Here is a 13,305-nt window from a genome sequence, read left to right as displayed (position 1 = left end):
ATGGCGCATTTGAATTTAACAAAATGTTATTGTTCAGTTCGCAGACAACAACAACAACCTGTAAATTTCCCACTGCTGGGCTAAGGCCTCCTCTCTCTTTGAGGAGAGTGTTTGAAACATATTTAACCAAGTTGTTCCAATGCGGGTTTGTGGAATACACACGTGGCAGAATTTTTATGAAATTAGACACATACAGGTTTCCTCACGATGTTTTCAGAGACGAGCACGAGATGACTTATAAACATGAATATTCAGAGGTGATTATCCGGGTTTGAACCCGCGATCATCGGTTAAGTTGCACGCATTCTATCCACTGGGCCATCTCGGCTGTAGTTCGCAGGATTTACTGTAACTTATTAATTCTGTATTGTATAGTATTTGGACATTGCTGCGTAATTTTATTATTATTTTTTATAATATTGCAAAATAAAAAAAGCCTAAGTTACTCCTTATTACATCAGCTATCTGCCAGTGAAAGTCGCGTTAAAATCCAGTCGTTCCATACATATGCCGGAACAAATACACAGGCATAAGTTATAAAAAATATTAGTTAGACACAATTTAGACACAAATTATAACAGACAAAAATGTAATAAAATAAAATAAAAAATGTCAATTTGCTATACATATATAGGCTGTTTATACATACATACATATGCATTTAGTAAAAAGCGGTTATATTAATATTAGAGACAGACACTCCAATTTTATTATATGTACAGCTTACTAACTAATAACAATCGAAACAATATGTTTGAATTCTCTATTATAATAAATAAAGCAAAAGAAGGAAATAAATTTCTATTCCGCCTCTTTTATTAACGTGACCCAAGTTTTGTGATTGCGAAAGCTCATTGGACGTTGAGTCGGGTCTGGCGGATCTTTTTTCGGTAATTGTAAAACTAATTACATTGTTTTGCTATAATTCTAATATAATTAATTAGATTTATTTTTATTATCAATAAAAAACGTCTTTTAAACTATGATATAATGTTGTATGATACTGATACTACCGAGATTGCCCATCAAGAAACTTCGTGGCTTTTTACTAATTAAGTAATGTAGATAACTATTAAATACAATAAAATTTAATTAAGTAATATATTAAGATGAACATTGGTTCAAGTTTTTAATAGTTGATTATAATAAACAACCATGTAGGATTGAACTAAAAAAATATTTTAAAAAAGATAATCGGTTAAATACGCACACGTATAAAAAGTAAAAAGTAAGTAACAGCCTGTAAATTTCCCACTGCTGAGATAAGGCCTCCTCTTTCATTAAGGAGAGGGTTTGGAACATATTCCACCACGCTGTTCCAATGCGGGTTGGTGGAATGCACATGTGGCAGAATTTCGACGAATTTAGATACATGCAGGTTTCCTCACGATGTTTTCCTTCACCGCCGAGCACGTGATGAATTATAAACACAAATGAAGCACATATATGTATATAGTGGTGCTTGCCTGGGTTTGAACCCGTAATCATCGGTTAAGATGCACACACACATATTAATTAAAATATTTAGCCTTAACAAATGATAAAATCGATAATTCTAAAACATACATTAAAATAATTTCGACACATACGACTCTTAATTATACTGTATTAAATTAAGATCGATGTTAATTTGTATAAAGCATTAAACTATTCTATAGGTTAGAGCTAAAACGGCTCATTTAACAATTAAGTGAAGCTACCACCGGCTTGGAAAGTAGATTCTACCGGAACCGGCAAGAAACACAGTAGTTACCTTTTTCAACATTTAAATAATACAGTCACGATCAGTTACCGCCCGAATCCCCGAGTCACTCATTACAGTGTTGTCACGAGGCATTTCGATAATCTGAATCCAAACAGAACTTCGCTGTTAAACTTATCGAACGTAAAATTGAAAAATATATGACTATATGTCTCGAAACGAACTAATGTATTCTTATCACTCGCAACTTCGCTACCGGTCCCGATATTTATAGGACTCCGATATTTTCTGTCGAACGCGAAAACTTCCATCGGAATGTATTTAACTTTCACGACATAAGTTTGAAGAAGTTGAATCAGCTCGGTATATTGTGACAAATATTTGAATCGTAAACTTTTATGTAAACATTTTGATAAATGCGGGTTTCGATGGGATGGTTTTCATTTTAAAGGTATGTTTGCACACTCGTTATGAAAACAGGAGATGTTATTGTTTGGTCATTTTATTTGGAGCTGCAATCAGATAATTGGGAGCAACTTTTCCTTCCCATTTTAAGGAGTTTGCTCTTTAAGTGCTTCCATAAGGTTCAAACTTGCTTCATACAAAATTATATAAGATTCAATTTAGTAGTTTCTCTGTAAAAGTGTTATAGCAGACAAAGTAACTTTTGCATTATAATATTAGAATAAATTCACCAATTTTCATCTGATGAATATTTGTGAACTGATCAGTTAATATCAAAGGTCATTTTAATTATACTCTTTTGGTAAAGTAAATAGGGAGGTAGACTACCAAATGGGCCAGGTGCTTTGAAGACCATACGTCGGCGCTGTAAGAAATATTTAAGCATACCTTACGTCGTGAATTCATCTCCAATTTTGTGAACGAAGATGTTCTGTCTCTTCTACTTGCAAACTTAACTATACACACATACATAGGTAGAGTACCACACAACTTAGATGTAGCATCGGCCAAATTACCGACTGATTACTGCCGGTTTACACAACCAATAGAAATAGCTCCCTATCTCGTCATTCGAAGATATTCGTCACTATAGATTCTCACGTCAGTTCAACCCGAGAAAGCAAATCGACGTGTCAAATTGACGAGTAAATTAGGTCATATGATGTTACACGTTGTTACGTTTGTGCAAAGATCATATTCACATAAGAAATAAATATTGATAATTTGGGATGACGTACTTATTTCGGATGTAATCGGTTTTACAAATTTTACCGATGATACATCTAAGTTGTGTCTTACTATATGTAGTTTATTTTTGTCGTAGTATAAATGATGAATCGAAGGTACCTACCCAATCGTACCACACAAAGCAGTACTACCAAGTAAACTTATATAATTTATTCCTCTGAATAAATCAAACAGCTTTCAATTTTTCAGTTTAGAATCTACGTTAGGGTAATATATTTTTACGCTCAATCGCTTAGATCATTAATTAAAAGCAAACCTTTTGATTAATATCGACTAATATCATTATTATTAAGCAGTTTTAGTCGAATTTATTTCTTAGAAAAATATTTTTAAAGCAATTTATTTGAATCCGGTCTGCATGACGTGAAAAATGGTTGAAGTCGGGAAATCTATTGAAGATAGATTGATAGAAAATTCTTCATTCTATTTTGAAAATTCCTCGCCAAAACACTCTTTGTGTTCCATAGAAACTGCTTGTGGAATTTAAATAGTTTTCTGCTCGTAAAATATAAAATTCATTACAATATTTATACAAGCTCCGTTTTTAAAATTACCAGATAAGAGATTATTATAAAGAAAAGCAGATTATAAATAAAGGCAACTAGGTCAAAATATTTATATAGAAAAAAGAGGATACTTATTTTTTATTGCAGATTTATTTCATTCACATAAAAATATCTTTTTAACCGGATTGTCCTTCTAGTAAGAATCTGCTCCATATTTTTAAATTTATTCTTTGCTGATTGCAGCACTCAACCACGCTGAGTGTAACACCAAGGAATGAAAGAAAGTTACAGTACAGCTACAATACAATATAGCATATTTCATTCGACATATTTTAAAAAGGAAAGGCTTTTCAACGAGAAAATTAATTGCTTCGTACCCGGTTTTGTATACAAAGTTTGGTTAAGATTATCTTAATGGTGCATATTATGAATAAGACTAATAAACCGCAGAGTGTACGTAATATAGTTGGTATAAAACCTAATATTGATAAAGGGTTCCTAAAACGATATGGAAGTAATAGTGTCGGGTGTAACGCCGTCATAACTCAGAGCTTGGGCGCACGACAAATTAGTCTGGTAAGACTGGAGACACACGTGACGTTCAGCATTTGAATTTTAATAATATAGATAAAACGTCTACAGAGGATCTCCTTAGTTTTTTTTTTAAATTCAGAATCACACTGTCACATTTTTTTTAATTTGTTTTAACTGGAAATGGTATGATTCCAAGTTCAAATTTAGAATCACGTATTTGTAAATTTTATGTGAAACAGTGACGATAAGATTTTTTCGTAATTGTTTGTCATAAACGTAATATATTTTGTTTTCACTAAATTTATTGTTATATAACTTATTTTTGTCGATGTTCCGTTGAATTTATGATATTATGTGTTTAATGGTGTATAAAATTTTAACAAAAAGAAAAACCGACTTCAAACAAAACAATTTTATAAAACAAATAAATATGCACTAAAAAGTAATAAAAATAGTTGCGTATATAAAATATATTTTAGAGTCCTCCTAAGTAAAATGAAATGAAAAACATTAGACTATTTAGAAGTTGTTTACGATTATATAACATAGTTACAATTATTGTTATATTTGGTGCCGGTGTCAGCCACGGGCACGCGCCTCGACAATCAAAAGAAAGAAGCGGTAGACTGAGTTCTGCGGTATTTGCGGTCAAAAAAATTAGATTATTTACTGATGTTGATACGGCTCGACTAGTATATTTTAGTTACTTTCACAGTATAATGTCCTACGGTATTATGCTTTGGGGTAACGCAGCCGCTATCCAAACTATATTTGTGCTGCAGAAGAGGGCTATTCGCGCAATCTATAACCTAGGAGCCAAGGAATCATTAAGGTATAGATTTAAAGAAATTAAGATATTGACTGTTGCTTCTCAATACATATTTTGTAATGTTTTGTATGTACGGAAAAATATTAATGTTTTTATGAGAAAATGTGATTCTCATAACATTGGTAGAAGGAACAAACACAATCTTGTGTTAACAAGTGGAACATAGGCCCCCAGCTGAGGAGGCATATAATAACAACTCTCAATAATATATTATATCCTGATTTATTTACCTATACTTTATTATTATTATAAGTTATTATTTATAATTACGTTATTCGTCATGTTTATTAAATTAACAATAATTTAACCTCACTAGTTCGTCAACTGACTTCCGACTATTTTATTAAATGAGATAGGACGCGCCAATGGAGACGCCATTCTGTTTTTTCAAAATATACCTGTATAACGTTACGCTGCACGAGTATATAAAATTGAGAGTGTGTTAAGTGTTTTATTTCTGAAAACCCACAAGTGTTAACATCTCAGAAGTGGGATAGTGTTAAAAATGTCTGGACCATACGTAAATGGCTTGGGGATACGTAAACGAAAAAATAGCGATTCAAGTTCAACTGAAGAAGAAAATAGTGATTTTTTTTTCTCTAATGACACATGTAAGGAAAACATACGCAAAAAACGTCACGTTGCACCCTGTGACGCTGAAGTCATCCCGAAATTCAGACCAGAAGATACCAACAATAACATTATTGGATGGCTTCACAAAATCGACCAGCTAGGCGACATCTACGGATGGAATCAAACCGATCGAACATTTATTATGCAATTACGGTTGCGAGGCTCTGCTCGAGAATGGTACGACGACCTTGAAAATTATTCTCTCTCTTGGGGCGAATGGAAGGAGATGCTGATGGTTGCATTTCCACGATCGACAGAATACGTAGACAAATTAGAACGCATGTTGGCAAGAAAGAAAGAAGATAAAGAAACTATGACGAAGTATTATCACGAAAAATTATCATTACTGAAGAAATGCAGTATCGTCGGGGGGGATGCAATTTCGTGTATAATACGGGGGTTGCCTCAAGAATTAAGGGCTAATGCTAAGGCATATAGTTGTGATACACCTGAACAACTATACTATGGCTACTTATCTTCGCTAGAGAACTTTCAACGGGTTGATTCAAATGCAACGCGACAATCAACATGGAGAAGAGGTACCAGCAATAACAAACCCGTTTCTACGTCGACTCATCAGCTCCAACCGAAGTTATGCTACGTGTGCCGTCGGGCGGGTCATGAGGCCCGAGACTGCAGGCAGCAGCAGCGTTGCGAGAGCTGTTGGCGCCGTGGACATACAACGGCGGCGTGCTGGTTTGGCGGTGGGAGCGCTAGCACTTTGCGGCAGCAACCACAAAAGGTTAGTCGAGTAATGCACATTACCTACGATATTTATGCCGATCTTTATAAAAGAACTGTAATAGTTAATGGACATCAGCTTAGAGCATTTATAGACACAGGCAGTAAAATTAATATTCTCTGTATATCACAAGCCAAAAGATTACATATTAAAATCGAGCCTAGTACTACTGTTATGCAAGGTTTTGGAGGAGCATGTGTAAATTCACTCGGTTCAAGTTACTTAAGCATCTTAATAGATAATACAATACTGTATGGAATAGTCGAACTAGTTAATTATATAACGGTGGATATCGATTTATTGATTGGTCAAACTATGATTAATAGTAATAATGTCAGTCTAGTAACAACAGCTTCTTCTGTACGTTTTGTTCAAAGTCAGGTGGTTCAAGACTTGTTTGAAAATATAAAATTAGACTCTACTGATTTTCTTGTAAAGTTTCCGGTTTATTTAAAGCACAATGTTAAAATACCTAAGCAAACTCAGCTTTATGTGGAAGTATATGTCGACTATAACAAATGTAATGAAAGGGAACACACATTTCTAACTAATACGGTTTGGGTACAGTTAGGTAATATTGCATACTTTATACCCTCTGCTATTATTAAATCATGTCACTGTCATTTAAAAATTGTAAATTTGGGTGATACTGATGTAATATGGGAAGCAAATAGGCTTGTAGCTAGGGCTGAGATAGCAACAATACCTACATGCACGCGCGATTATACGACCCTAGCTATAGACAATTCAAATACCAATAGCTTACGTATTAACTTATCCGAAATAGAGACGGGACCGCTTAGTGATTACGAAAATAAGCAGCTGCTAATTCTGTTAAATAAGTATACTAATTCATTCGCTAGAACTACAAAAGATTTAGGTTGTACTGATCTCATAAAAATGCACATCCGTACAATAAATGACCAACCAATTTGTTGCAAGCCGTATAGGTTATCACACAAAGAAAATGAAATCGTAAATGCAAAAATTAGGGATTTACTAGACGCGGGTATTATTAGGGAATCTATGTCTGAGTATGCTAGCCCTATAGTTCTAGTAAAAAAAAAAACAGGAGACTATAGGCTTTGTGTCGATTATAGGGCATTAAATGCTAACACTATAAAAGATCGATATCCTTTGCCACATATAGAAGATCAAGTCAATAAGCTATCGGGGCAATTCTTTTTTACAACCCTTGATCTCGCCCAAGGTTATTACCAAGTAGGGATTCATGAAGACTCGATAACTAAGACTGCATTCGTAACACCATCCGGTCAATATGAATTTTTGAAAATGCCCTTTGGCCTCGCAAATGCCCCAGCTGTATTTTCTCGTTTAATACAGATGACACTAGGCAGGGTCGATCAAAACGTTGCTCTGTATCTTGATGACGTAATGTTGCCTACAAAAACGGTAGAAGAAGGATTAGTACTATTAGAAAAAGTTTTACAATTATTAACACAGGCCAATTTAAAATTAAATCTTGGTAAATGTTCTTTCTTAAAACGTACTGCCACTTACCTAGGCCACGAAATATCAGCTGGTACAATACAACCGGGCCGTGCTAAGATAAAATGTGTTGCACAATATAACCGGCCGCGCAATGTACATGAGATTAGACAATTTATCGGTTTAACATCATATTTTCGGAAGTTTGTTCAAAATTTCGCGCAGATTGCACGTCCTCTTACTCAACTTACAAAAAAAGATGTAAAATGGAATTGGGGTGCTGACCAAGAAAATTCGTTTCAAACCCTTAAGCGACGGTTGATTGAAAGGCCTGTGTTAGGCATTTACAACTGTAACGCAAAAACTGAGTTACATTGTGATGCTAGTAAGGTTGGTTTAGGCGGAATTTTAATGCAATACCAAGCAGATGGTAGTTTAAAACCTATAGCTTATTTCAGTAGGGTTACGAGTAAAGAAGAGAGGCACTATCATAGTTATGAACTAGAAACACTGGCCGTTGTTGAATCTCTTAAACGTTTCAGAATTTATCTTACAGGCATTAAAGTTAAAATAGTAACCGACTGTTCAGCACTTAGAACTACCCTAGTGAAACGTGATTTAATTCCGAGAATAGCTCGTTGGTGGCTTACAATACAAGAATTTGATCTAGAGATAGAGTATAGGCCAGGCGAACGTATGAGGCATGTAGACGCCCTTAGTAGAAACCCGGTAACTAACACAATACTCATGATTGATAATTCAGATTGGTTAATAACTCTTCAGGTACAAGATGATAATATTCAAAACATTCTTTCTAGACTCCGTGACAATCCTGACCCTAACTTAATTGCAAACTACACTATCAAAGATAACTTGCTTTTTAGAAAAACAGTCGCTGGTGATCGTTTTGTTATCCCAAAATTAGCAAAATACGGTCTATTACAAAAACTTCACGATCAAATAGGTCATCCCGGATTCGAAAAATGTGAACGATCCATTAAGTCTCAGTTCTGGTTTGAAGGAATGACGAGATTCATAAGAAAATATGTAAACAGTTGTCTGCAATGTGCATTTAACAAAGGTAATCATGGTAAGTTGGAAGGTGAACTACACCCAATTAACAAGCCAGCTATACCCATGCACACGTTGCACGCTGACCATTTGGGTCCTTTTGCTAAAACTCGGAAAGGGAATACTTATGTTTTGGTAGTGATAGACGCTTTTACCAAATTTGTGTTCGCCCGACCTTCTAAAAATTGTAGTTCAATTGAGACTATCCGTTTGTTAAAAGAAATAATTATCCAGTTTGGTTACCCAACAAGAATTATAACGGATAGGGGGAAAGCTTTTACAAGTAGGTATTTTAAGCAATTCGCCGAAGAAACTCAATTTAAACATATTTTAAACGCAATAGCTAGCCCTCGTTCAAATGGTCAAGTTGAACGTGTAAACCGTACTTTGCTGAACGGTCTAAACACTATGTCAGAAGATGAATGTACATGGGACAATAAGCTGGACGACGTCGTGTGGGGAATCAATAACACACCTAACGCGACAACCGGCTTTTCACCCTTTAATCTTATGTTTGGCCACAAAAACTCTCGTTATCCGTCATTCCCTTCAGACGCGGCTTCAACCTTTGAAAGTCAATTTGATGAACTACAGGCTAATAGGGAAACTGCAAAACTTCGTATTGACAAAAATATGACCATCATGAAAAAACAATTCGACAAAAAACATAAACAGTGTATTAAGTATACCGTAGGTCAATTGGTTCTTTGGAAAGGAGGTGTAGCTAGGGATGCCGTGACTGGTGTTACTAAGAAACTTAACGGGTTATACTCAGGTCCCTACAGAGTGTGCAAAGCGGAGTGCTCGTTAGACAGATACACTATCTCAAGTATAAAGGGTATGAAGGGATATAGGAAGTTTAGTGCAGTAGTTCGTGGAGAGACCCTCCGACCTTACAAACCAACCTTGTCTGAAGATGACAGTTCAAGTAGTGACCGAGAAGTAGACAGAGATGATCTAATTGATCTTCTTGAAAGCTAATTGTTACAAATGTTTGATTCTTTATTTCTGTATCACTGCTTCTACTTTTAGTCATACGAATCAAATTAGTTATTATACCTACTAGGAATATAAAGTCTATTGTAATTTACAATTGAATGAAAACTAAATTATATTAAAATTATTACATACCATACTTTTAAACTTTTATTTATATATAATCTCCAATAAAATATGTACACATTGATTCTTACAGAAATAATGCTTGAATTAAAAGAAATTAAGTGAAATATGTAAAGATTATTATTTCTATAATCTTATGTACAATGAATAGTCTATTACTCATACATATAAGAACAATTTTAAACAAACCAATTTATCAAGTGTGTATAAATAAGGACAGCTGTGTGATCAAGTCTGTATAAATAAGGACATCTGTGTGATCAAGTCTGTGTGAATAAGGACAGCTTTGTGATAAGGTCTGTGTAAAAGACAGCTATGTGACCAAGTCTGTTTAAAATTAGGATAGCTATGTGATCAAATCTAAGTGAATAAGGACAGCTTTGTGATCAAGTCTGTGGAAAGGACAGCTATGTGATCAAGTCTGGGTTGATAAATAAGGAAGACTGTGTGATCAAATATTTAATTTACGAGACATCTGTGTGAACATGTCTTAATTTCTAGAGACGGCTGTGTGAACAAGTCTATTTTATAATGACCACTGTGTGATTGGCCTCTACATTTATCTTAGGTTAGCAGAGTTTACATTTTAAGACAACTAGTTACTGCCATAAAATTACTTTCAGGACTACGGGCTGGCCAGTGAAGACCAGAATACGGGCCGCGGGACGCAGCCCACACAGGATGGCCGAATGTTAACAAGTGGAACATAGGCCCCCAGCTGAGGAGGCATATAATAACAACTCTCAATAATATATTATATCCTGATTTATTTACCTATACTTTATTATTATTATAAGTTATTATTTATAATTACGTTATTCGTCATGTTTATTAAATTAACAATAATTTAACCTCACTAGTTCGTCAACTGACTTCCGACTATTTTATTAAATGAGATAGGACGCGCCAATGGAGACGCCATTCTGTTTTTTCAAAATATACCTGTATAACGTTACGCTGCACGAGTATATAAAATTGAGAGTGTGTTAAGTGTTTTATTTCTGAAAACCCACAAGTGTTAACACTTGTTACTCCTGTTACTCGACTGCATAGAGTCAGTAAGTCTTTTGTGGGGCAATGTATACGCTTCTACAACAGGATCCCAGAAAGCGTTCAAAATGCTTCTGTTGCCAAATTTAAAAAAATTGTTAAGGAACGCTTGTGTGCAAAAGGTTACTATACAATTAGCGAGTTTATGTTTGATAGCACACCTTGGGAATGAAACGATCGCCTCCTGGCTATTTCTAATCATATTCTACTATGCATCTTATTAATTTGACAAAAAAAATAACAAAAAAAAAAGACCCGCTGAGTTTCTTTCGCCGGTTCTTCTCAGGTCAGGGTGTTCCTTTTTCCGAACCGGTGGTAGTGTTTATTTGACAATCAATAAGTAAGTGTAATGCTTCTATATTGAATAAAGGAATTTGAGTTTGAGTTTGAGTTTCGTATAAAACCAAGACAGCCAAGGTTTTGTTTTAAAATATTGTTTTGTTTGAAGTCGGTTTTTCTTTTTGTTAATTTTTTTAATTATTTTGTTATTATTGGTAAGCAACTATAAGTAAATGGATTATAGATTGAGTTTGTGCAAATATTTGACCTAACGATTGCGTAAAAACTAAGCCGCTAAAGTTTTGATATTGTTGTTATTTTAGGGGTTATATTTTTTAAAGCATTAATTTCGAAAGAGCCGGGTTTTTGGGCTTTGAAAAAGCTGCCTCTTTAATAACCGGGTCTTTACATTTTCATCATCATCATCATCATCATTATCAGCCCGTACCCGTCCACTGCTGGACATAGGCCTCTCCAAGCGCACGCCACTGTGGTCTTTCTCCGGCTCCTGCCTGTCGCCTTGCGTAAATTGTCACTCCACCGTGCCCGAGGACGTCCTACGCTACGTTACGTTGTAACGTTAGTTTACATTTTAATTGTGTTCATTATGTTTTTCGGTATATTATATAAAATGTATTAGTTTCAGATATTAAGGAAATGTTAAGAACGCTTACTAAAACGGGGCTAAGACGAAACGCAATAGAAACATGTCATCTGCCATCGTGGTTGACATTGTTGAAAAGAAAAAAAAACGCAATGAATTTATTTCGTCGGCTCTTCTCAGATTATACTTTCCCATGCGAGATTAATAATGTATAAAGTAGATAATTACCTGGTGATAAGGTTTCGTGCAAGCCCATTTTGGAAGCTACTCATCATATATTCCATACCAATCAGCAAAACTTAGTACTGTTCCGATTTGAAAGATTGAAGTGCCAGTGTAACCAGACTCCACTTTCCCATTCCCAAAGTGCCCAAGACCCCGCGATCGCTAGGCCCCTCAGATCATATAATAGGCATATTTCCAAAATAAAGATTCTGACTTTTCTGATATATCCAGAAGCTACAAAGATGGTATGGGTGGCATTATTTATTCGCAAATTGAAGAACAATGAAAGATTCTAATATGCCCAAGGTCTTCAATAGATTAAGACGGCCCTGAGTGTAACTGCAGATACTGGGGACATTTTTATTCCTAAAATTATTGACATTAGAGATGATCTTCTTACATTAGTAAGAGTAAAATGATATACTGTTTTTTATTATTAAATATAGTGAGTACTTAGCCTAATTCCGTAAAGAATAAATAGTAGTAATAGTGTTACGGTATTACAGAGTATTACTTACGATAGGCGCCAAGTGTAATTTATGTCTGGACGGGAATGGGTTGGTAAATTGAGTTTTACCAATATGGACTGCCTGCCTATTTACCGAGCTAGAAAAATACATGCAAGTAATCTGTAATAAGATCCTCTATATTTATAATTATGATGTGAAATTTGTGACGTATGCCATCACGGCAAGCGACATGACGCAATAAATACAGCATGACGGTAATGACGGTAAAATATAAGGTGATGAAAATAGGTAAAACTTTTTTGTAAGTTACAAGGTTTTATTAAAAAACGGTCATGATGAAGTACGAAGTAATTATATCAAACGAATTGCTAGTATAATGCCTTAATCTTAGGTTTGAAAAACTGCGATTTCCTGCCTGATTATACTTTAACCTTACCTTAATTACCTTAATTGTTGGAGCTATCCGAGTAATGCTTAGTTATTAAATTAATATTGGAAATCAAACTCATCACGTACATTACCCTGATCCCAATGTAAGTAGCTGAAGCATGTGCGTTATAGAAAATCAGAAGTAACAACGATACCACAAACAACCACACCCAAGACATGAAAAACTAGTGATCTTTTCCTACATCGACTTTGCTGGGAATCGAACCGGGGACCTAAGGGTGGCGTACCTATGAAAACCGATGTAAATTCCGCAGACGATTTTAACTATACCGTTTCGTAAATTCAATTTGTAAAAATGCATTGGTCAAAAAGGCATATTATTCGATACAAGATTTTATAGATGATAAAAAAGCGTGGAGCTAATACCTGTTGACTTCCAGGCGGGATATATTACTTACATATGATTTGCTTTGTATTACTTTTATTA

This window comes from Vanessa cardui, chromosome 10 (assembly GCF_905220365.1).
Source record: "Vanessa cardui chromosome 10, ilVanCard2.1, whole genome shotgun sequence".
In the NCBI taxonomy this organism is placed as follows: domain Eukaryota; kingdom Metazoa; phylum Arthropoda; class Insecta; order Lepidoptera; family Nymphalidae; genus Vanessa; species Vanessa cardui.
The sequence above is the reverse complement of the archived record's forward strand: the minus strand, read 5'-3'. Positions refer to the sequence as shown.